Raw genomic sequence first — 26,813 nt, forward strand, 5'->3', positions numbered from 1 at the left:
TGCTATTATAATGGCATGATGTATGTAATTACAGGGAGGTACAAGCAAAACATGGAGTAAGTTAGGTCCATGCAATTTAATATTTGGACCACTATTAATAACTGAAGACAACAGAGAAACTTGTTGACAGAATGAATGTATTTTGTTCAGTTATCTTATATGTGGAGCAAAGTAACCAGCCTCAGAAAGAAGGTTAATGATATAACAATTTAAATGCCCTTGTCTGAAATCTCATTGGCAGAGAGACTGGCTGCAGGCTCGGGTTGCAAGGATCCAGATGTGTAGGCATCCAACAACTGGACAAAAGTGAGATGTTGAGGGAGGAGTCAAATGAAAAGGTTTGAACAAAACACGTCTCAAACAGGGTTAAAAATAAATAAATTAAACCCCGTCTCAAACGAGGTCTGGTACTATCCCTCCCCCTGTCATTGGACCGACTGCCTGCCAATTCAACACACTAGGGCGTGTATTATCCAATGCTGCTCTTCGCTGGGTGAAGTATGTTGTGATTGCAGTCCAGCTCGAGCGTGCGTGAGTCTCTGTCATGACAAGAGGCGCTCTTTCGCAGCTTTCGCGCTCTGGGAATACAAGCCTTTTTGGAAAAAATAACTAATCCTGTCTTTACGCTTCTGTAACACTGAGCTCTGTCCTGCTAGAATCAAATTATTGACAACGAAACAAGATAGCCAAAACGAAAGAAAAAGGTAAGAATTATACTACGGCACTTTCTCTTTATCAAGCGTTGATTATTTGATTCCGCTGTGTAGTGCTAGGGCAAAAACCAAAACGGGTAAGTTAGGTGGTATAAACTGGCCAAACATGTTATGAATGGTAGGACTTCCTATAAGTACATACTTAGAACCAGAATACGACATCGTTTTGTTTTAAATAGCCCAATGTCCTCTATGTAGATACTGGGGCAAACTTGTGGCACCACAAAATACTCCGAATGCGCAAGTTAAATGTAGGTGCAGCCACGGAGACAGTCGGCTACTGAAGGAGTTAGTTATTTGAATCAGCTGTTTCGTGCTAGGGCAAAACCAAAACGTGTACCCAGGAAGGGCCCCAAGACCGAAATTGGGAAACGGTGTCCTAAACCATCGGCTACAGCTCGATCATCTTTTTCAGCTAAATGCACGCGAAAAGAGCTTTTGTCAGCAAATAAATATGGCAAAAATAGTTTACTAGGAATAGTCTTCGTTTTTGGATAGGCTAAATGACTGTTGTGTCGTTGTGCAGACAGACGTCTGTTTGTATTTGTGTAGGCTATAGTTGACATAAATTAAACGAGACTTTAATGGTCTATATAATAGACCTGCAACCATACATGTCTTTCAAACACTGTTATAGAATCTCAATGGGTCATTTGAACAAAGTGAATACAAGATCGCGTTTGTAGAAAATTGTTGCCAGTTAAAGAGTAAGATGGGGACGCATAGCTGCGTGCGCCAAGATGTATCGAGTTGGGTAATTTCACAGATTTCGCAGTCCTTTGTGTGGAGTGACAAACTTGTTGTTGTGGGCCTAGATTTACCTTACCTGGTTCACCATCTTTATATTATAGAGCAATGTCTTGTCATTTTGACAGCTGCTTAATTAAAATGCGCATTTGGTGATTTTAGTTGTGGATGACTTTGAATTTTCCACAACAACTGCAGCCTGTGACCTGCTAGTTATCTGTCCTAATGCAATGAAACAAATGATGATGCCTTTGTATGTTTAGGCTGATTTAAGTTGATTCTTAAATAGTTTTATGTTTTTTGAGTTTGTGCACATATTTATAGCCTGAAAATACAGCTAGAGGCTATCAATAACAGTGATTAGAGTTACATGTTGATATTAGTTTTTTCATGCAGTATTTAATGCGTTTTGGTAAACACTAGCCAAAATAAAATAGCCAATATTGTGTCGAAGTAGCAAGAATAATGTCCATTAGTTCCGGATGGGAGGACATTGAAGGTACAGGTCTGGGTGACAGTCTGTGTGTAGCCTACAGACTTGGATTGAGACAAAAATAGGCTATATTTTTATGCTTTTTTTTAATGCTCTTTTTATGCTCTTTTTACCACACTCAGCTATGCCCAACAGAGAGAAGCTTTTAGTAGGCTTATATCTGCAATTCAAATATCTTGACAAAAGTATGGCATGAAGTACGTGTGTGTGGGTGGTGGGTTCTACTCAAATCTGGGTAAAGGATTGAAGGGAATGTGAGTCTTATTCAGTACATTTAGTAATTGCTTGCTTTTCTCAAGTCTAGCAACCTGGCCAGCAGGTAGGTTAGACAAGCTAATCTAACTTGATTGATAGCCTGAAATGGCTTGGTAGCTAGTTATGAGATTGGGAGTCTATCTAGCTGGCTAACTAAAGCCAACATTGTAGAATTGCTAGGTGGCTAGTATTCTCAATCAAATGTATTTATAAAGCCCTTTTTACATCAGCAGATATCACAAAGTGCTATACAGAACCCGAGCCTAAAACCCCAAACAGCAAGCAATGCAAATGTAGAAGCAGACAAACAACAGAACATTTTTGTTTTATTTATTCATGAAGAAGAAATCAATAGGCTACATAGCTTGATCACGTTAATTTATAAACATACCTCCTGCCCAACGCCATCAGCTAAAATCAAATCAAACGCTGTGTGTCACTCTACACTCTCCTCCTCCACTGACGATACTCCACGCACTAGAGTATAGTGGCCTGCCTTTCTTTTCTCTGTGCATTTGGGAAGGGACCACTTACTAGGGAGAATTGTGGGGGTGGGGGGGGGGTACTCTTTGCCTAGTCCAGTCAGTGTGTCCCCTCTGCAAAATAATGCTGACAGATCTTTTTATAAATAATTCTGATAAAACATGGGCTTAAAAATGAAGATGACTAATTAATTTAACATCTGAAACATCTCACAACACGACATGTGAGGGGGCACGTGCCTTTGTGCCCCCTATGGGCATGCCGCCACTGGCAGACTGCACAACTAACATAAAGACACATCTTTATTGCCGCTGTGTTTCCCCTCCATAATAGTTTTGGTGATGTGGATGTGTGATAACTGCGTCTATGTTCCAAAGTTTTAGAAGAAATGTAAATATTCATGTTAATTTGGTGCAAATCTCACCAGCTCTAGGGTATCATTATCTTACAGTACACACACGGTTGTTTTTCTCCTTTTTAAATGTTTCTTGCTGCAGATATTTTATTAAAAACAATATTCACCCCCATCTTTTACATGTTAAAAAGGAAACCAAAGTTGCAGTTGGCATCATAGTTTTTCACTGGTGCTTGTCGTTAGGGCTAAGCTACTCTGTCAGAGAAAATGACAATCCTGTTATACATTAGGTGGTTTAGATGTCATAGCCTAATCAACAAGTGGTGATATTGCTTCCCTTCAACACGAGTTGGAATATCCTACTGGTTTGTTGCTTTTTCTGGATTGATCATTTTTGAATAATATGTTTATATTATTTGTAACGCCCACCCAACCAGTATGCCCTCTCTGAACTCTTTTTTACCTTGCTCACTCTCTTTTGCTCTCTCTCTCTTTCTCATTTCCTACCTCCAGAAACACACATATCCGCTTTTTTATTACCCAACTCCATTCAATAAGTAACTCAGGTCTTGCAGGCTGGTGGGTGATGGCTGTAAATGACTGGAGCTGAGAGAGGCGAGTGTCAGCAGCCCGCTCCCTCTCCGTCGGCTCCCAAATTGCATGTTGTCCGGCTCTCATTTCAGCCCTGAAAGAGCCGGCGCTCGGTTAGCATGGCTAATGGTGCATTTAGACCACGGTGTAATTTTATTTCCTATTTCCGATGGCGCTGTAGTTTTTGTATTAAATGACGGGAGGTCTGCTGCAGGGCTGAGCTGGGCTGTGATGTGTGGATGGCTGTGTCTCCTTAATGGTCTGCGGGGTAATGAGGGCAGAAATAGGCTCTGTCCCAGGGGCCCAGAACAATTGTCCTGTGGGACGTACAGTACAGCTTACACGTCCCAGCCCACGGTCACCCCTGTGATGCAGATATTCCCTCATCCAACTCTGCTGCCTCTCCAACTGTTCCAACAGTTGGAGAACTGGCTTCAGAACTGGCCCAGACTCAAGTTACTGTACTGTTTAGAGAAGCAACTGTCTTTTGAGTCAACTGTCTTCCGCAGAAGACTGTGGTACCATTATACTATCCATAATAATATATTGAATGGTTTCAGTTAGGATCCTGATAGAGCCCAGACGCCATGGCACATATCAATTGCAGTGGTTGAATTACTGCAATCTGCCCCTTCTGTGTTGATAACTTACATTTTGAGATCAATATGACGTATATAGTATCTTTTTTTAAAACATTGTAAGTGTGGAGTATTGACAGTAACCATCTGTCTGAGGAGACTCTGAAGTACTACCTACGGCACTGGAGGGCTGCTGGAGTTTAAAAAATGGGCAGTGTGACTGTATTTGGCTTGAAGAAGCAACAGTTAATCTTCGCCTCCCACCCCCAGCATATGGGACTTTGTTTGGCCCTGCACCGGAGTGAAGCACTGGACTGTGGCACCTCATATTTCATATTGATGGTAGTTTGTTACCCATGGCAACTGGGCAGCCAATGGGGACCCCATATCTGGCTTAGGGGGGAGTGGAAAGGGGGGGGGGGAGGGTTTTGCAAGGCCTTGCAGTCTTCCACCCTCCCTGTCTGCCTACCTCGGTTCAGCGACAGGTTCCTGAACCCTGGGGAGTGAATTATTACCTGTCAGCCCCAGAGCCTCCCCATCATCCATAACGCAAGGCTGACACGGGACAGGCCTGTTACTGCTATCTGCTGAGACCACCAGGCCTTGGCCTTCAGGTCTGGCCCCTCCAATGGACAGTGGGAGAAAATCACATTTAACATGTTGCATTAAAAATGGTGGGTTGAGGAAAGCCTCGTGGCTTTGCCATGGCAGCTGAAGGGGGTCTTCAATCATTGTCCGGGACCAGTAGGGGGAATGTACTTTACTGTATTTTAGCTGTTTGCTCTTCACAATGCAGAAACTTGTTTTACTGAGTCCTCATTACATTGCTAAGCATCACTGTATTTGGTCATCATAGATTTTTCATGATTTATTGGATTTTCTAGTATTGGTTTGAATATCACCTCTTTTCATTTGTTTTTCTGTATAACTGTGTTCATTTCAGCACACCAGGACCTTGGTGCCCAAAATAAATGTCTGATTTAATTGACTGTGTTCAATATTGACACCTTTATCCTATTAGCCCCATCAGTAGCAGTCATTTAAATAGAGTCCTTAACAGGGCAGTAATTAGCTCTGATTCTAAAAACAGGCGAGTGATGGCTGCCCTCCTGTCACACCGCCGCGGTTAGCACAGTACGGGTAATTATCCCAGAGCTGATGAGTGCGTGAATTTGGGAGGAAAAAGAGCAGAGTTCAACCAAAGGGTAGAATGGGAAAAAATTAAACTGTTGCAGACCACACTCTGGACAAGTGACAGGCCTCAGTCCTCCTTTCCAGACTGGCTGTCTTCTTGTGGTTTTATAAAGCGTTTGTCAGCAGTGTTAACCCCTTGTCAAACATGGTCTTAGGCTGCTCCAGCTAACCCGCAGCAGCCACGGGCCGAGAATGCTGGGTAACTATCTCGTTAAGCGCCATGAACTGAAGTGGAAGGGTTCCAGCAATTAAAGAGGGCAATACAACCTGTGTCAGCAGATAGTATCATGTTTATGTATTCAGGTCAGTAAACGTTTCCCAACCCTTAAAGTCTTTGTATGTGAACATGTTTTCATCCTACTTTATTTGTGTTATATTAGTATGTAAATCCTGCTGTCTGAGTGGCTTGTCTATGTTTGTTTGAAGCACCTTCCCAAATCACCTAATTACAATCTGCATTTGAGTAATCCTTTTAGATTTCACTACCTTTTGTCTTCCTCAAAAGAGATTGGCCACACACACACGGCTGTTTGATTAGTGTGATGGGAAGTTTGTGCTCAGTACCCTCGGGGCTGGTAAGGGAGAAGAGTTTTGGGCAAGAAATACATCCTGTTGAGATGAAACGTTTTTTCCCTTTGATGCATATTTCATCTGAGGAGGTAGCTACTTCTTCATTTGCACATTGAGTCTCATCACTGAGGATTACTGAGCGATGACTAAGACCGTTGCCTTTTTTAAACTCACATTTAACTGCGACACCCACAATCCCCCAGAGCCCCAAATGAACCATAACAAACACAAAGGCCTATATGCAATATTCAGGCATTGAGATACCTATTGGTACTGTATGTATATAATAGTATCAGTAAACTTGAATCAAAACATTTCCCCATTGGCTTCTTAATGCAGGAAGCAATATATATTTTGCCACAATCTTGTTCCTCTACTGCTCATCTTCTCATACAATGCAAGTTAACGAAACAAGCCCTCCTGTACATTGCTGCCGGCCGCACACACATTGATTGGCGCAGTCCTAGAGGGGCTAAAGGTGCAGTGTTTTTTGTTCCAAATTATCTCTTAATCACTTCATAATGAGGGTAGCCTCCCTCCATCCTGCCTCATTGATTAGCTGCCCATGTTGAAACTGAAGCAATCCGTCCCTTCACTTCACTGAATGTTTACTTTGGATTTGCTGGTGTTTTTGCTTAGCTGTATCCAAAAACCTTATAATGGGTTTATTAAGTTGATTTTGTGTCTGGAGGCGCATTCATAGAGTTTTTGTGATCATGCAATGGATTTCACTATAGCTGAAAACCATCTAGTTCCTGCATGATTTCAAAATATGTTTTTATTTTTAGGCTAGATTTAAAGTACAAAATCAAATATACTAACCACATTCCAGGAATTTAAGTGTGGGTGTGTATTGGAACTTGTTATTCTTGGAAATCGACCCACAATTTCTTAGCATGCAGGAAAGATCTGTTCCGCAGAGAGAAAATGTGTGAGAGGAGGACATTAGTAAAAGAGGGAGAGCGAGAGACATTGGGAAATAGGCAGAGTAAGTAGGAGAATAACATCAACAAACATCCATCATTCATGCCACAAAATACATGTAATCCTTATGCATTAGGGCCCGATTCAGACTTAGGAAATGTCCGCCTTTTTTACGCACGCCTTTCCTCGGCACTTCTCAGTAGTTGTTATTCAGACTTATCTTATGCAGCTGCGTAACGGGCTTATCAGGTGTGATTCCCTTGCAGGCGCTGAATAAATTTAATTCAAGCCCTCCCACTTGCTGGCCAACAGATTTTCTTGTGGAGTTTTCATTCAATAGCGTTTTCAGTACATTTATCTAAAATCATCCCTTTAAGTACTTTAACTTTTTATTTACAAATTTCTAGACAGACTCACTAGAACATACACTGAGTGTACAAAACATTGTACATGTGTACATGCTCTTTCTGTGACAGACTGACCAGTGAATCCAGTTGAAAGCTATGATCCTTTATTTATGTCATCTGTTAAATCTACTTCAACAAAGGAGGCTTACACAAAATTTGCAGAGCAACATATGGGCTACAGCTAGTCAACTAACAGTCCAGTTCAACATTGGTGCCCAAAGACCTATAAAAGAATGCACAACTCATTGTACCTTGACACAAATGGGGTATGGAGGTCGATGACCTTACAGAGTTCCACTTCTTTCAGCAAAAAACAAAGTGGGCTAAATGGAGAACCACATGAGTACATGCATCCATCATGCAGTGTGTCAACATTGCAGGGTGGTGGTGTGATGTGAGGTGTGTTTTCATGGCACGTATTGGGCCACTTGATAACATTTGAGCCACAGGATATCTGAACGTCATTGCCAATCAGGTGCATCCCTTCATTTTTTCCCAGCACGTTAATGCCTCATGCCACAAGGCTTGTTCAGGAATGGTTCCAAGAGCATGACGGTCAATTCAGTTTACTGCAATGGCCGCCCAGTCACCAGATCTCAATCCAATAGAGCATCTGTGGGATGAGAAGGAATGATCTATTCAGAGTAGAGATCCACTACCAGCTGACTTGACACAACTGTGGAAAGCATTGTAGTCAACAGCGGTTTGATTCATCATGAATGTTTCCATGTTCAATTCATGAAATATTGGAAGGTGAGAAAAGGGTACAATAGGGGTTGAACAGCAGTCTTATCAATATACCTTAATAATCCTCACTAATCCCGGAACTGTGATGACAACGCTCCCGTCGTCATGAACCGTGCTCCAGGCTTAAATTGCTATTGTCGTGACTTTGCTTTCATTAATCTAATGACTGTTATTTATTTAATCAACTAACTACATTTTAATTGTCAACCCAGCAGTTCCCTCTTCCCCGTTGCAGGTGGGAGAGGTTCTGGTTATTGTCAACCATTGCCAGGCTGATCTGAGCCATTTGTTCCTCACAGGACACTATGTATGGTCTGTGCTCCATAATGATTCAAATAGGCTACATGTCCCAAATTATGGCACTTGTAATATGTTAGCCTAATGTAAAACACTATTGGCCCTCAGGAACAACCCCACGGACTTGACAGACAAAAGAAAGGTTAACTAACAATGTAAGGGGACGATGCAAAATGTGTCATATTTGTATGAAATGTATCAAAAATAAAACACAATCTTGATTTAAAGAAGTATTCAACCCTCTGAGTCAATACATGTTAGAATCACCTTTCGCAGCGATTACAGCTGTGAGTCTTTCTGGGTAAGTGTCTAAGAGATTTGCACACCTGGATTTGTTGTTGATCATTGCTAGACAGCAATTTTCACGACTTGCAATAGATTTTCAAGACATTTTTAAGTCAACGGTAACTAGGCCACAAAGGAGCATTCAATGTCGTCTTGGTAAGCAACTCCAGTGTATATTTGTCCATGTGTTTTAGGTTATTGTTCTGCTGAAAGGTGAATGTGTCTCCCAATGTCTGTTGGAAAGCAGACTGAACCAGGTTTTCCTCTAGGAAATGGCCTGGTTGGCTCTATTCCGTTTCTTTTTATCCTAAAAAAAACTCCTTAGTTGTTGTCAATGACAAGCATACCCATAACATGATGCTGCCACCACCATGCTTAAATATATGAAGAGTGGTATTCGCTGACGTGTTGTGTTGGATTTGCCCCAAACATAATGCATTGTATTCGGGACATTTTTTGCAGTTCTACTTTAGTGCCTTATTGCAAACAGGATACATGTTATGGAATGTTTGTTCTATACAGGCTTCCTTCTTTTCACTCTGTCATTTAGGTTAGTATTGTGGAGTAACTATGTTTTTGATCCATCCTTAGAGTTTAATGGCTATGACAGGAGAAAACTAACTGTTTTAAAGTCAGCATTGGCCTCATGGTGAAATCTCTGAGTGGTTTTCATCCTCTCCGGAAACTGAGTTAGGAAGGATGCCTGTATCTTTGTAGTGAGTGGGTGTATTGATACACCATCCAAAGTGTAATTAATAACTTAAACATGATCAAAGGGGATATTCAGTGTCTGCATTTGTATTGTTACCCATCTACCAGTAAGTCCCTTTCTTTGCGAAGCATTGGAAAACCTCCCTGGTCTTTGTGGTTGGATCTGTTTTTGAATTTCACTGCTCGACTGAGGGACCTCACTATTATCTGTATGTGTGTGGGGTACAGAGATGAGGTAGTCATTCAAAAATCATGTTAAACACTATTATTATTGTCCAGATTGTGTGACACAATCTCAATTTAATCAATTTAAAATTCAGGCTGTAACGCAACAAAATTTAGAAAAAGTCAAAGGGTGAATACTTTCTGAAGGCACTGTAGGCCTATTTCTCTGGTTATTACTGATGGTGGCTACTGATAGTGGCTAATATTTAATATGATAGAAATGGTAATAAACGTAAATGTCCGGCCATATAATTAAATAATTCTAGAGTGCATACATCAACTCGGTAGGTTCGCCGCTACTGTCAGTGTGTACGGGTTTTCATAGGCTACAGCCTCGGCTTAGGTCTCCAAATTTCAGACCCACAAATTATGAAGCCTTAGGCCTACAATTAGAAATCAGAATAACGGCAAAGCTATTTTATACTTCACTGTGGAAAAGAGTACGAAATACCTGTTATGTTGACATGTTTTTTGTTAGCAGAAATATGACTGGTTTTACATTTGTCTCCAGCGATCATAAGGTAAAACAGATTTTAAACAATTGCCATTTATATGCACAATTCCCTTATCCAAACGGATTACTCAAATAGCTCTTTAAATGTGTGAATTACAGTGCATGGAGAATAGTGTTTTTCTATTCGAACAATGAAAGATGTTGTTGCACTTGGAACCGACAGGTTGCTTGACCTTATTCATCATTTCATTTTGCGTGAAGGTGTTGGAATTATGACGAAATGAAGTCAACGTCAGAATACACCTCTGCCACAACCTTCATTTCTTTGATCTCTACCCCAAACGAATAGTGGCTGAAAAGTATGCTATTCTCATGCGTAACATTAGAATACGCATATAGAGAAAAGCGCATAAAAAGAAAATGACGTTCCCTTTTACGCACGCTTAACTTTGGTCGAAATTCCCCCCTATTAGTCTTTGTTTGTGTTCTTAAAATCTGTGGCACAGTTATTGTGTCTGTTGCCGTAAAGCAATAACTTCATGGGGAAAAAATCTATTTAGAGTTTAGCTACTGCAGAACTTATTCTCAGTCATGATCATGTTTCAAAGTAGCTTATTACAGTTTTTGGAAATTAGGATTTTTATGGGCACGACACGTGAAATGAAGCAGGAAATTAAAAACCTAAGATTGTTTTCCCGCTTAAAGCCGCTGCTTCATGCAGTAATGCCTCATCTTACCTGATTCAGGCTCTGCACGCACTCGAAAGGTGACTGGTATTCATTTACACAAAGTGTTTTGATTAAACCTCTTAGGTTTTTTTTTTTTAGAATGGTATCATGCAACTATAGAAAAATACATATATAAGTCTGTCACACATTGGTGTTAAATGACATGCATACTGCCAATTGGGTTTTTATTAGCTTGTTCAAAACCCTGCATCGAATTTCCCAACTATCCATAAATAGCTGTCTTGTTCGACCTTGTTACTGGAAACTTGGCCCGGGGTCTATCAAGACTTAGCGTGTACTGTACATATATGCACTTAGGGAAGGGATGACAATGGATCGCATTCAAGTGTCTGCTAGTCTTTGCTTTGTTTAACGTCTGTGTGTGTATATATGCATGTGTTGGTGTATGTGCTGGTTTTTACAGTGTAGGTCTACATCTCTGGGTGGTGATAATGCTATCAGTCGTTTGGTTTGGACGAGGTACAAGATTAGTTCAGCAACAGGGTTATTTTTAAACCGGTCTGTGGGGGTAGAGGTCCAGGGGGTAAGTGTCATATAATTCTACCCTGAGCACCAGGCCAGGGTGCGTACAATTGCCCCCCCCCCCCCCCCCCCCTCCTTCTCACTTCAATCATCCCATTCCACGGGTGTGCCAGTTAACCATGTGGGGACTTATCCACGCAGCTGTGTGTGTGTGTGGTGGGTATTTGTGTGTTATAACGGCTGTTACGATGTTTACCATGTGTTTCGTCTTTCACACAGATACAGTAAACATATTTGTGTTGACACACACAAACGCACTCCTACAGGTTCTCTTTCTCCTGCCCAGTGCCTCCAAGGCGGCTTCATTTGATCCTCCTTTATTGCTTTCCCACATTATCTCTCTGCCTCGACAGTCTCTCCCTGAGGGGTGATCACTGGTGACTGACGGTGTGAAAGACAACTCAAGTCTCCAACTGCAGAGCCTGATACTGCTTTAATGCCTGGTCTCAGAGAGAGGAGTGAGAGAGGAGTGAGCGATGGAGAGAGGTACAGTAAACCGGGTATATCTTTAGTCACCTAATTTGAAAGGACCCAAATAGCCAACACAGCGGAAATGACGCCTACCTCCCACTGTCACACTCTAAACATGGTTCCATTACCTACTACTATAATCACAGTCAGTGTCCGTGACCGCTAGATGGTCACAGAAAAAAGGTTCCAACAAACAGTATCTCAAGACGCTTGTTTGATTTGGAAAAAGTGCTAAGAAATGTCTGGTTAGATGTCCCACACCACCGCCATGAACTACACATCTCCCATAGTTTGTCCCATTTCGTCTTTCCTTTTTCTTATTCGGAAACACTTCTGGGTGCTAATGGAGTCGGTAATGGTGAGAGACTGGCTGAGCTCTGAGGGACATATATCGGACACTCAGGTCAGTGATTGCATTGAGGCGACCATTCACACAGAAGACCTTTTTAATTATGTTCTTTTAATTAACCAGCTAGCATTATGTCTATGTCCATTTGTCTACCCGCTCGCCTTGGCAGACTAGGCTGAAATACGCAGGCATTGTGTTCACTTGGCTTCCGAGGTCCCTGTCTCCTATATTTTCCATTCAGTCAAAACAATTTTTATCTCTTTTTAGATTAGCATGATAATACCCCACGGGGGGAGGATGGTGAGGTGTCAGCACAGGGTTGCTAATCACATTAACCCTGTGCACCGCCTGGTTATTATTATACTAAATGCACCATTGGTTAAACTAACAGTCTGAATTCCGGCATTATTCTCCAATATCAATGGGGTAAGAAAGGGGGAAGGAGCACAATGGCAAATTGTGGGCTGTGTCTTGCTCCCTGGTGTCCCACACTATTGTTCCATGGATCTTTCCCCAGGGTAATTATGCTATGCTAATACCCTCCCCTTGGTCCCCAGTTATACCAGCAGCAGGGTTGTTCAGCCTTCATGTTTAGACTGTACTGTGTCACGTTGTTGTAGATAGTGAAACTAGAGCGAAGGTAATTTAAAAAAAATTATATTAATTGTCCTCCAGTGCCAGCCCTGAAACATGAGCATATCCTGAACTGTTTCTCAGACACTCTCTGTGGGGGTTTGATGGGAAAATCATTGGCTGAGCTTGTCGCCATGGTTTCAGCATCAGGGTCAGGTGTGGGTCAGACCACCTTGAACTCCTCTGCTGGATTGATTGTGTTGGCCTTGACAGGGTTAGACCGCTGCTCCTCCCCTTGACACGAGGACTTTGTTAACCTGACACAGGCAGCACAGACAAACCCCTGTCATGGTCTGAGGAGAGCCGGGTGAGGTCAGGGGTCAGGAGTTAAGGTGGAGTTGTGGCTTGACCTGAGTACTGATTGATTTTCTTAGGGGCTATCTGGGGAAGGAGGCCATGTTAGGGGGGGATGAGGGAGGTCAAGTCATTTACCTTAACCACTGTTAAGACATAGTCATTGACATAGTCACAACATGCCTCTCCCTTCTGCTGGACTGTGTGTGTGTGCTCCTTGTGATTTCACTCTCACTGACCCACAATACTACACTGACCCACAATAATAGACAGCTGAGAGGAGGAAGGACAGTTACAGGGTACTCTGTGTGCCCGATGAACATGTTCTTGGTATTCCGTAGGAATGCTCATCTCTGTGGTCAGTTCTTTTAACATTTGATGTAGAGCTGAAAAACTCCCTTGCTAGTCTTGCATTTTCTCCTAGTGTTTTGACAATGGGATGACATGCACAAGAGAGCTCTAGGGTTTAGCTTGAACTCAACTGATGATATTTGGATGATCTTTGAATGGCAATTTGTTGCTCACATATGGATGGTTCTTGATGCATTTCTAGAGGAAGGGCTCAATTATCTGCCCAAAGTCTACATTTTAATTGACCGTTTTAAATGTCTCCTCTTCTCAAGTAATCAAAGATATCATCAACACTGTCAGAACAGAAATTCTGGCACTCTCGCTTTAAGTAGTTTGAGGTGGTCCGTGACATTGAACCGCAAACCGCTGTTACTACATATTTGCTAATATTGACTGTAACAGAAATTAGGGGAGCTTGAAACATACGCTTGATCAACGACCATTTTGGAGCCCCTGCGTTAAACCTTCAAGGGGAGGGGTTGGACAATGGGCACCACCCGCGGTGATATGGTGGTCCACAGCTGTAGATTATCCCAATGTCTTAATGCCGAGCCCTGGTCCTGATCCGGGATAATGAGCAGCTAAGTCTTCCCGCTTTAGTCTCTGTGATTAATCAAACTGCTGCCAGGTCAGTGGGGGGGGACACAGGGTTTGGAAGAAATCTGTCCTCTCCTAACCGCCATCCCTATCATTCATTTCTTCCTCCACTTGGCGAGATCTGAGATCTGTGGTTGTTGTCATTTGTGTTATTTTGCTGGTTAATGAATCTTTTCTGGTTCCTTTGGAGATGTGGTTGTGGAATCTCCTCTTTCACCGTTGAAGATCCATATTCAGAATCGATGCAGAATCGCACATGCTCATGTCAACACATGTTAACATGCAGGTGTCTGAAAAGAGTTGAATAAAGTTGCGAATAAAACAAACATCTTGTAAAATGTTTCAGCTGCCAGAGTTGTACATGATTACGTACCAAGTTGTGATTACGAGCAGTGGATTGTGTAACGGTGTTTACATGTTAACTCAGAGTTGACAGGAAGCCCAGGCTGGCCAGTTTTGTTACCTTAGCTCTGGTGGTGGAATCATTCCTCTACTCATGTTACCCAATCAGAAGAGATTATGCTAGCACCGTTATCTCAAAGCCCTCTCAGATCTTTTTTTCCTTCCAATTTACATTTCCGTTTTTTCTTTTTTTTAGGTGTTTAGCTTATGCTACTCTTATGCGTATCATACATTTAAATTGAGACAATTTTCTTATTTTTTTAAGGAAAATAAGATTGAGCTCCACATACAATGTGTTAAGAGCCTTGAAAGTTTACTGAACCCGACAGAAGCTTGCTTTTTCCCTTACTCCAGGAAAATATTTTTAGAAATTGCATTGATGAGTTGATCACAGTGCACCAATCAGATAGTATGAGCATGATCCTAACAGGTGGCTTATTGATCTGTGGTGTTGATTAAACTGTGCGACCTTCCCCCCCCTCTCCGAAGGAAAATAAAACACATAGCCCTACCCTCTAAAATACATCTACTGGACATTTGGGAGCAATTTGAAGTCTGGGACCTTTTAGTGCCTTGGAGTTAATCATGTTTTGCTGTTGAACTTGAAATGGAATTTGGTTTCCACTGCACACAAGCGTTGAATATGTTATTATTTTGTGTTCTTTCCCAGGCTGTGCTTTGAATTCTGAACTGATCCATTACAGCTCTTACAGATGGCAAGTACCATCATTCATCGATCAACATTTTGCTACAGGCCAAAAAAGAGCAAAACAATAGTATATTGGCCAGAAGCCCACGCATATCACGCAACCCACAAATAGGCTGTTATTGATACACGACAGTTTAGATTTTCTCTCTTTGTGCTCTTGGCCTTTTTCTCTCATACTGGGGGCATAGAGAAAATAGAACAAAGTACAAATGAACAGAGCTATTATAGAATTTGAGACAATAGAGGAACCGGTGTTAGCATGTGGCTGCCAGCTGGTCTGTTAAAAAATATATATATATACGTCTTTACAGGTTGAAATACCTGATGTGTTTTTGGGGAAGTAGGTCACATACCTGACCTTGACCATTTGTCACAATTAGCTTTGTCTAGAATAGATAAGGTCCTAGTGTTGGATTTAGGCCAATGGTCTCTAATCATGGTCCCAAGAATGTTCAATCGCAGATGATTTTGACCGACCAAGTTCAGTCTGACTATAAATAGCCACTGCAATGGGGGGGAAAATGCACTTTCTTGAGGCTCTGCTGAATCGACTGGCAGAAGGAATTTTCCAGAACAATGACCAGGTTAATGTGTTTCCAAAATGTTAATTGTGATTGATGGCCCTCATGTTAATCAAGGCCTTGTCCCGATTTGGGATTTCTGTAGTGTACATTTTTGTGGCCAAGGACTTGGATAACCCTCATAATATGCTATAATTCACAACATGAACCGTGCACTGCAAGAGCATGGAAATGCTCTTGCATCATTTAAAAAATTGGACCTAAATATAGGTGTCAGCCTATCCAGAGGAACAAAATCACTTGCGAAACCAACAGATTGTTCTTTTTCATTGTTTGAAAGATATCTTTGCCATATTGTCAGAGTGGAGAATTCAAAGAAAGAAATCAAAAGCTTTTTCAAACCACTCTGTGCTGAAAGGGGAACTGGCAAAGTGAAGTCTAATTCTCTTTAAACAGATTGCCAGAACAGATTGTGTTCTGAGATGCCCTGTGATTTGGCCATCTCCAACTCTCCCTAGGATTTGTCAACAGATTTTATTCATAATCTGCCCATTATAAATGTAAACTAAGTGCACTTTTGTTAACTTCCCTTTTTATGAATAGAGAAGAATCTGTAAAGAAACTTGTCCTATTCTGCTTCGTTAGTCAATGGAATTTCTCTTCTGACATCTTAATGTCACGATCGTAAAAGGGTGTGAAAAGAATCAGACGCAGAGAGAGAGCCGCTTGGGAAAAAGTATTCCTTTTACTGCTTAACAAAATATGAAGCCCGAACATACAGGGCGCAGAAAAACACTTGCAACAACCCAACATACAACGCACGTAACAAAAAACAATCCCGCACAAAACAAGGGCTGGTCAAACTCCTAAATATAGGGAAGCACATTACGTAACAAAAAAACCACAGGTGCAAATAATCAGAAAACAAAAACAGACAAACGAAAAAGGGATCGTGGCGGCTAGTAGGATGGTGACGACGACCGCCGAGCACCGCCCGAACAGGCAGGGGAGCCAACTTCGGCGGAAGTCATGACATTACCCCCCTCCTGACGCGCGGCTCCCGCAGCGCGCCGCCACCGTCCTCGAGGACGACCCGGAGGGCGAGGTGCCGGGCGATCCGGGTGGAGGCGGTGGAAATCTCTCAGAAGAGAAGGATCTAAAATGTCCCCCACCGGAACCCAGCATCTCTCCTCCAGACCGTACCCCTCCCAGTCCACGAGGTACTGTAGACCCCTCACCCGGCGTCTCAAGTCCAGAATGGCACGTACTGTGTACGCCGGGGACCCCTCGATCTCCAGAGGGGGTGGAGGGACCTCAGGCACCTCACCTTCTTGCAGGGGACCAGCCACCACCGGCCTGAGGAGAGACACATGAAACAAGGGGTTAATACGGTAATACCTAGGAAGTTGTAACCTATAACACACCTCGTTTATTCTCCTCAGGACTTTAAACGGCCCCACACACTGCGGCCCCAGCTTCCGACAGGGCAGGCGGAGAGGCAGGTTTTGGGCCGAGAGCCAGACCCTGTCCCCCGGTGTGAACACGGGGGCCTCACTGTGGTGCTGGTCAGCGCTCCTCTTCTGCCGTTGTCCTGCTAACCTCAGCGATTCCTGGACGGCTTTCCAGGTGTCCTTGGAGCGCTTTACCCAGTCCTCTACCACAGGAGCCTCGGTCTGACTCTGATGCCATGGGGCCAGGACCGGCTGGTAACCTAACAAACACTCAAACGGGGACATGTTCGTTGAGGAGTGGCGGAGGGAGTTCTGAGCGAGCTCAGCCCAAGGAACATACCTCGCCCACTCACCAGGCCGGTCCCGGCAATATGACCGCAGAAACCTGCCCACATCCTGGTTTACGCGCTCCACCTGCCCATTACTCTCGGGGTGAAAACCCGAGGTCAAGCTGACCGAGACCCCCAGTCTCTCCATAAACGCCCTCCAAACTCTGGACGTGAATTGGGGGCCCCGATCAGAAACGATGTCCTCAGGCACCCCATAGTGCCGGAAGACATGGGTAAACAAGGCTTCCGCAGTCTGCAGGGCCGTAGGGAGACCGGGCAACGGGATGAGACGGCAGGACTTAGAGAACCGATCCACAACGACCAAAATCGTAGTACTTCCCTGGGACGGGGGAAGATCGGTAAGAAAGTCCACCGATAAGTGTGTCCATGGCCGTTGTGGAACGGGGAGGGGCTGTAACTTCCCTCTAGGCAAGTGCCGAGGAGCCTTGCTCTGAGCGCACACCGAGCAGGAGGAGACATAAAATCTCACGTCCTTAGCCAACGTGGGCCACCAGTATCTTCCTCTAAGACTCCGCACTGTCCTCTCGATGCCAGGATGACCCGAGGAGGGGAGAGTATGAGCCCAACGGATTAGCTTATCTCGGACCCCCCTCGGCACGTACTGAACCCCCGCTGGACAATTTGGGGGGGTCTGCTCTAAACGTGAGGCTCTCTCTATCTCCGCGTCCACCTCCCATACCACCGGTGCCACGAGACATGAAGGTGGAATGATGAGAGTTGGCTCAACGGACCGCTCCTCGGTATCATAGAGACGGGACAGTGCGTCAGCTTTGGTGTTTTGGGAACCTGGTCGGTACGAGATGGTGAACTGAAACCGAGTGAAAAACATGGCCCATCTAGCCTGACGCGGATTTAGTCTCCTCGCCTCCCGGATGTACTCGAGATTACGATGGTCAAGTCCAGATGAGAAAAGGGTGTTTCGCCCCCTCAAGCCAATGTCTCCACACCTTCAGAGCTTTGACTATAGCTAACAACTCCCGGTCCCCCACGTCATAGTTTCGCTCCGCCGTATCGAGCTTCCTCGAAAAGAAAGCACAAGGGCGGAGCTTGGGTGGTACGCCCGAGCGCTGGGACAGCACGGCCCCAACCCCCGCCTCGGACGCGTCCACCTCCACTATGAACGCTAAAGAGGGGTCCGGATGCGCCAACACGGGCTTATTGGTGAACAGCTCCTTAAGACGACTGAAAGCTCTGTCCGCCTCTGCTGACCAACGCAAGCGCACCGGTCCTCCCCTCAGCAGTGAGGTAATGGGAGCAGCCACCTGACCAAAACCCCGGATAAACCTCCGGTAGTAATTGGCAAACCCTAAAAACCGCTGCACCTCTTTCACCGTGGTCGGAGTCGGCCAATTACGCACGGCTGTAACGCGGTCATCCTCCATCACCACCCCGTCGGTGGAAATACGATAACCCAGGAAGGAAACGGCCTGTTTGAAGAACTCACATTTCTCCGCCTTGCAATACAGGTCATGCTCCAGCAGTCGCCCAAGTACCTTACGCACCAGAGACACATGCGCCGCGCGTGTGGCAGAGTAGATCAAGATGTCATCAATGTACACTACCACCCCCTGGCCGAGCAGGTCTCGGAAAATCTCATCTACGAAGGATTGAAAGACAGCTGGAGCATTTTTCAACCCATATGGCATGACGCGGTACTCATAATGGCCAGATGTAGTACTAAATGCAGTTTTCCACTCATGTCCTCCCCGGATACGCACCAGATTATACGCACTCCTCAGGTCCAATTTTGTGAAGAAGCGTGCCCCGTGAAATGATTCCACCGCCGTAGCGATGAGAGGTAGTGGGTAACTAAACCCCACTGTGATGGAATTTAGACCTCGATAATCAATGCACGGGCGTAAACCGCCATCCTTCTTCTTCACAAAAAAGAAACTCGAGGAGACAGGTAATGCGGAGGGCCGAATGTATCCCTGTCCCAGTGATTCAGTAACATATGTTTCCATAGCCGTGACTCCTAGGAAGTGCAGCGTTCTCCAGGAGGTTTATCGCGCAGTCCCCTCCACGATGGGGTGGTAATTGGGTCGCCTTCTTTTTACTGAAGGCGATAGCCAAATCGGCGTATTCAGAGGGAATGCGCACGGTGGAAACCTGGTCTGGACTCTCCACCGTAGTCGCACCGACGGCAACTCCTATACACCTGCCTGAACACTCCTCGGACCACCCCTTAAGAGCCCCCTGTTGCCAGGAAATCACCGGGTTGTGCTGGGATAACCAGGGAATTCCCAACACCACTGGAAACGCAGGTGAGTCGATAAGGAACAGACTAATCTGCTCCTTATGACTACCCTGCGTTACCATGTCCAGTGGTACCGTGGCCTCCCTGACCATCCCTGACCCTAATGGTCGGCTATCTAAGGAGTGCACGGGGAAAGGTAGGTCTAACGACACAAGAGGAATCCCTAGTCTTAATGCGAGCCCCCGATCTATAAAATTCCCAGCTGCGCCTGAATCGACTAGCGCCTTATGCTGTAGAGAGGGAAAAAACCCGGGGAAAGAGGTTAACACATACATATGACTGACAGGAAGCTCTGGGTAAGTCTGGTGCTGACTCATCTGGGGTGATCGAGTAGTGTTCCGCCTGCCCTCCCGACTCCCAGAAGAGTTCCTCCAGCACCGGTCGGCCGTGTGCCCTCGTCGACCACAACTGGTGCAGGAGAAACCTCCTCCTCCGGCCCCCCTGGACGCTGCCCCCCCTAACTCCATAGGGATAGGAGCAGGAGGGCTAGGGGATGGAAACGACAGGACCTGTTCTGAACGTCCGCGGGCAGCCAGCAGGTTGTCGAGACGGATGGCCATGTCAATGAGTTCATCCAGCGTGAGTGTGGTGTCCCGACACGCTAGCTCCCTGCGGACGTCCTCCCTAAGGCTACATCGAAAATGGTCTATTAAGGCCCTGTCGTTCCACCCTGCTCCTGCGGCCAAGGTCCTGAACTCCAGGGCGAAGTCCTGTACGCTCCTCGTCTCCTGACGCAGGTGGAACAGCCGTTCACCCGCCGCACGACCCTCTGGTGGGTGGTCAAAAACAGCTCGGAATCGGCGGGTGAACTCAGGGTAATGATCCCTCGCCGAGTCTGGGCCATTCCACACTGCGTTGGCCCACTCGAGAGCTCGTCCAGTCAAACAGGAGACGAGGGCGCTCACGCTCTCCTCTCCGGAAGGAGTAGGACGAACGGTCACCAGGTAAAGCTCCAGCTGGAGAAGGAAACCCTGACACCCGGCCGCCGTTCCATCATACTCCCGTGGAAGCGCCAGCCGAAGAGCCCCGGAGCCGGATGTGGTAACAGGAACAGGAGGTGTTGGAGGAGGGGGTGCTGGAGATGAGGTAGAAAGGCCACTCCTCTCCCATCGATCCATCCTCTCCATCATTTGGTCCATCGCTGACCCAATTCTGTGGAGAACACTGGTGTGATGGAGGACTCGTTCCTCCATTGATGGGAGAGGAGACGCGGCTGCTCCTGCTGATTCCATATGTAGGGTGCGGGATTCTGTCACGATCGTAAAAGGGTGTGAAAAGAATCAGACGCAGAGAGAGAGCCGCTTGGGAAAAAGTATTATTTTTACTGCTTAACAAAATATGAAGCCCGAACATACAGGGTGCAGAAAAACACTTGCAACAACCCAACATACAACGCACGTAACAAAAAACAATCCCGCACAAAACAAGGGCGGGTCAAACTCCTAAATATAGGGAAGCTCATTACGTAACAAAAAAACCACAGGTGCAAATAATCAGAAAACAAAAACAGACAAAACGAAAAAGGGATCGGTGGCGGCTAGTAGGACGGTGACGACGACCGCCGAGCACCGCCCGAACAGGCAGGGGAGCCAACTTCGGCGGAAGTCGTGACACTTAAACACAGGACATTTAAAGGTATTTTTGTTTTTTTATTTTTTTGCTGCTGCTCTTGTTATTTCCAGAGTACTTTACAGTTGCATTGGTTGTTCGGGTCTTTCCTTTACTTCAATAATCATTGTTTGCCTTCCACTATAAACCTGGCTATAGTATTACGTTTTTTTAATATATTTATATATATATATACACACACACATACAGTTGAAGTCGGAAGTTTACATACACCTTAGCCAAATACATTTAAACTCAGTTTTTCACAATTCCTGACATTTAATCCGAGTAGAAATTCTGTCTTTATTTTAAGAATGTGATATGTCAGAATAATAATAGAGAGAATGATTTATTTCAGCTTTTATTTCTCTCATCACATTCCCAGTGGGTCAGAAGTTTACATACACTCAATTAGTACTTGGTAGCATTGCCTTTAAATTGTTTAACTTGGGTCAAACGTTTCGGGTAGCCTTCCACAAGCTTCCCACAATAAGTTGGGTGAAATTTGGCCCATTCCTCCTGACATAGTTATACCAACTGAGTCAGGTTTGCAGGCCTCCTTGCTCACACACGTTTTCAGTTCTGCCCACAAATTTTCTATAGGGTTGAGGTTAGGGCTTTGTGCTAGCCACTCCAATACCTTGACTTTGTTGTCCTTAAGCCATTTTGCCACAGCTTTGGAAGTATGGTTGGGGTCATTGTCCATTTGGAAGGCACATTTGCGACCAAGCTTTAACTTCCTAACTGATGTCTTGAGATGTTGCTTCAATATATCCACATAATTTTCCTTCCTCATGAAGCCATCTATTTTGTGAAGTGCACCAGTCCCTCCTGTAGCAAAACCCCCTCACAACATGATGCTGCCACCCCCGTGCTTCATGGTTGGGAATGTTTTGGAGCAGTGGCTTCTTCCTTGCTGAGCGGCCTTTCAGGTTATGTCGACTTAGGACTTGTTTTACTGTGGATATAGATACTTTTGTACCTGTTTCCTCCAGCATCTTCACAAGGTCCTTTGCTGTTGTTCTGGGATTGATTTGCACTTTTCACATCAAAGTACGTTCATCTCTAGGAGACAGAACGTGTCTCCTTCCTGAGCGGTATGACGGCTGCGGGGTTCCATGGTGTTTATACTTGCGTACTATTGTTTGTATAGATGAACGTGGTACCTTCAGGCATTTGGAAATTTCTCCCAAGGTTTGTGGAGGTCTACAATTTTTTTTTCTAAGGTCTTGATTGATTTCTTTTGATTTTCCTATGATGTCAAGCAAAGAGGTACTGAGTTTGAAGGTAGGCCATGAATTACATCCACAGGTACACCTCCAATTGACTCAGGCTAATTGACATCATTTATCAGAAGCTTCTAAAGCCATGACATCATTTTCTGGAATTTTCCAAGCTGTAAAGGCACAACTTAGTGTATGTAAACTTCTGAATTGGAATTTTGATACAGTGAAATAGTCTGTCTGTAAACAATTGTTGGAAAAATTACTTATGTCATGCACAAAGTAGATGTCCTAACCGACTTGCCACAACTATAGTTGTCTACACCGTATTTCTGATCAATTTGATATTATTTTAATGGACAAAAATATTGCATTCATTCAAAAACGAGGACATTTCTAAGTGACCCCAAACTGTTGAACAGTAGTGTATCTCTCTATCGCGCGCTCGCTCGAGAGATCTCTATCTGTGTATACTTTTTAAAATTACCTAAACCAACTGTTTGGAAATTATAGTAAGCCTTCATCATACAGTTTCTTGACTGTCCAGTTCGCTAATAATCACAGAAAAAAAATGTAGTCAGTCAGGGAGCACAGAAAGTTAAAAAAATTATGTATAGAGGACAATTGTTTGCAAATTTTGACGGCGGGGAAATAGGTTGACCGACACACAATTATTATGCAGGGTCGGTACATATCACCTTCTGATATTATTGATCTGCTGCATCTTGTTTTTATGAAATAGTCCACTCGTTAATATACTGTAATTGTGTCGGTGTTCAAAAGGAACTTTATGTAGCAGATGCTTCACTTCACTTCAACTTTATGTAGCAGAGGGATTTGATTGATGTGACATGCAGGACCTCCGAGGTGTGAAAATCTTAATTTGCTCTAAAATACGTTTTTGTATTAAAATGACCAAATAGAGCAGATGTTGTATTTCTTCCCTAGACCATTGCACATGGTGAATGTTTAACTGTAAGTCACTCTTGAATTTTCCCGTTTTAAATCATTCCTATTCTTGTTTTTGTTTAGATTGTGGATGTCGTCACTCGGGGTGGCGATCTTAACCAGCTAGTGCCAATCATCTATCCGTCTCAGCTGGCTGAATCTGTGCAGTCAAATTTGTCAAAAGTTAAGGTAAGAATGCTGTGAATTTTAATTTTAATGAGATTAATGTTGATTGGGAGTTGTAGCTCTGGCTATGAACTTTCTTCTTATTGTTTGATCTTTAATAATTCTGGATAAGAGTGGTTTGATAGGATAGGGGCAAGGTCTGCTGGCTGGAGGAACCCAGTGACAGATTGATAAATGGAAGCACTGTGAAAGGTTATTAAGCCACCTTTTTAAATTCCTGTAATGACCTATATTATTCATTAGATTTTATAAAATATTTTAATCAATCTACAGAGCTGAGTAATTTTCATGAGCAAATGTAGGGGATAACTCCTCTTCATAACTTTGAATTATCCTTGCTTTTTGTTTTTGTAGAAGTAGATTAGATGTATATTATCATGTTATGTGTTTATTAGCATGATAATAGCAGATTGAGGTATAGGCCGTGATGGAAAATGGCTTAAATTGCATGATGGCCAACCCGCCAGTTACGCGGGTATTGAAAAAACAACTGCATGGATTCCCCCATCCTGTCTGGTCTGACAGTCCCTGGTGACCATAACCATGGACAGTAGAGGACAGGGCCAAGGTGTGCTGGTGACAGGCCATCTCACAGGATGGGTCTAAACAGATGGTTGGCCATATGCAATCTAGCTGTGACCTTGGACCAATTTGAGGGTAGAACCTGTGCAAATGTTTAAAAGAAGATGTCTAAGACCCATTTTACAGTACTTTGTTATTGTTTGGTGTCTGTTAGTGAGTGATTTTACATTTATTTTACATTTTGAGGACATACAGGCATAATTATAGCAATTTCTGCACCCTCTATCGCTTAAACCGCAGCTTCTCAATAATTCCCATCTCACCTGCCACTTGACCATACAGGGCTCTCAGAGGAGATGCCCCAACCCTGGCCCAATTCAAACAGCCAGAAACAGAGTAAGAGGAGCCTGGGGAATGACTGCCACCATCAGCCCAACACTTGCCAGCCCTGCTGAGTGATTTAAGAGCGGTGAAGGGAGGGGCAGGACAAGCGCTGGATGTGCGATTGGGGACCGGGGGTGAGGTTAGAGGTGTCAGGCATATAATTGGGGTGAGGAGATCTCGGGGTAGATAGAGAGAAGCTTTATTAAGTCAGTTGAACTCCGATGAGGCCCGTCCACCTCGCTTTCCCACACACCCACACATACAGGCCAATCTTCCATTTCCACAAGAGACTCTGTTCAACAAAGACATAGAGGGCAAACTCCTCAGGCTCCTTTCAATCAGAGATAAGACAAAGACCTCATTAATCTACAAACGCTAGTGGGAAAGCTATCTATGGTCATGTGTCCCAAATGGTTGTCTGCTCCTCTGACACAGTTCCAGTTGAAAACATCTGCTTCTGTCAGATCTGTTTTAATGACTGATTAGTTAATATGCAAGCGTGTTCAGTTGTTTCAGGGCTATTTTATTTGTTTCAAAGCCAGTTTGACACGACACTTTTTCAGTGACGTTGTCAGTTGGAGGAGTGTGTTTTTATTTTCTTCACACAGTAAATGCTAGATTGTTAATGCTCGGTCATTGAAGTCCCCCCTTCGCTCAGGCTCTTATTCTGCCGTGCACTGTAGAGGCTTGTTTTCAAAGCCACTGTCAAGGAGAGGGACATTGACAGCCTGGACACAGCTCTCTTTTCCTGAGAAAATAGTTTAGACTCTGAGCAGCAAAACAAGAGAAAGTTCATGGAGAGAGGTCCCGGGCAGAATTAGCTGCCTCTCTTAGTTTCTCCCACTACAAATTGGTTTCCGAGGAACTCAAAGAGGCTGGCTCCTTGTGTTCTCTGCTTCCTTAGTAGCTTGTTAATCCCCAGCTCTGTCCGGAGGGGAAATGCTTGCACACACACTACCCCCCAAAAACGACCCCCTGTCCTCCTACCCAATCCTACAGGGATTTGCTAATCCTCTGCCTGGTCATGGTGGGGGAGATTGCTGGCTTTTCAAAGCCCGTCTCTGGCCAGACTTCAAAGTCACAGCGATACAAGACTTGAGAAAGTGGGCTCGGTGAATGAGGTCCGCTGCGAGCAAACCTGCTCCGAGAGCCACCTCAAACGTTACCTATGCACTTTCCCCAAGGCAACACAGAGAAGTTCAGTCTCGAGGTGATGGCTTTGTTGATTGGGGTACTGGGTGGGGGATAGCTGGTTCGTCAGATGTGTATGTGGAAGCCCTCTGGCCGTAACCTGTGAAACCTGACAGAAGGATGGCAGGCCAGTGACGCTATTTTTCGCAATTTGAAGAGCTGCTGCCAAATTGAAAGTGAAATGCAGGTGGGGAAAATTATATGAATAGGATGTATCGTGAGTCAGGATTTTGGCTCTGGATGTATTAATTGTGAGACATCTCACTGTTTATAATTCTACTGAATACTGCTGCTCCTTTGCCAAGAATCACTCCAATTACTACCATGTACATTCTTTTTGGGTCTTCATACCCAGTTAGATTCTCAGATAACAATTTGCTTGATTAGAGCTGCAAGGATTCGTGCCAGTTTTGTAGGATTTTCAGGGTCATTGCACTTACTATTTTTTTGTGATCAACAATAGTTTAGTTTACTGTCTTAACAAGCCTGTGATAATTTTTTTGTATGCATTTTTCAGAGTTTTCTATTCAGCATCTGTCGCCCTTTCTTATAAATAATTTAACACAATACCATACTGGTTATTTCAATTGGCATGACTAATCTTGTGGGCTTCAAATTCAAAGCATTTAAGTACAAATGTTTGTGCCCATGTGCTTGTTAGTCCGACTAAGTGGAAATCCAGTTTTCTAAAATATTTGTCCTCGTATTGTCTTCCTCTTGAGTTATTTGTCGCGTTACTTAAATGTAATCAGAAGTCTTTGTTGCTTGGATGGTTGAGAGGGCTTGCTCAATTTAAACCTTTGATTAGAATAAAGGAATGATTACAGTGAAGGAACTGCTTACTCCTGATGTTAACTTGCCTGTTCGCTTGTTTAACGAATGCAGCGTGCCCATGCAAACTGGTAATTATCTTAAGTGGACTCCCCGGGTTCCGGATTATGCGTTTTGCCTTCCCGACCAGGAAAGTGCTGGGATGTGTGGCGAGAGGGATTCAGCCCTAATGCTCTGAGACAGCTTTGCCCTGGGCTAACCCTGTGTAAGAGGTCAGCAAGGTTCAGTAGAATAA

General features: G+C 44.1%; 1 protein-coding gene across 3 annotated transcripts in view; it reads left to right on the forward strand.

Annotated features, from left to right (window-relative positions):
* Nucleotides 1-477: 477 nt before the first annotated feature.
* Nucleotides 478-26,813, forward strand: part of sema6e (sema domain, transmembrane domain (TM), and cytoplasmic domain, (semaphorin) 6E) — a 126,167-nt gene continuing 99,831 nt past the window's right edge. For 2 of the 3 annotated variants that reach the window (XM_055925885.1, XM_055925886.1), the window contains exons 1-2: nt 478-704; nt 23,549-23,653. The gene's annotated coding sequence lies outside the window, so the exon portion shown is untranslated. The remainder of the gene's footprint in view (nt 705-23,548; nt 23,654-26,813) is intronic. The other variant, XM_055925887.1, reaches the window with a different exon arrangement.

This window comes from Salvelinus fontinalis, chromosome 6, assembly GCF_029448725.1.
Source record: "Salvelinus fontinalis isolate EN_2023a chromosome 6, ASM2944872v1, whole genome shotgun sequence".
NCBI classification, from domain to species: Eukaryota; Metazoa; Chordata; class Actinopteri; order Salmoniformes; family Salmonidae; genus Salvelinus; species Salvelinus fontinalis.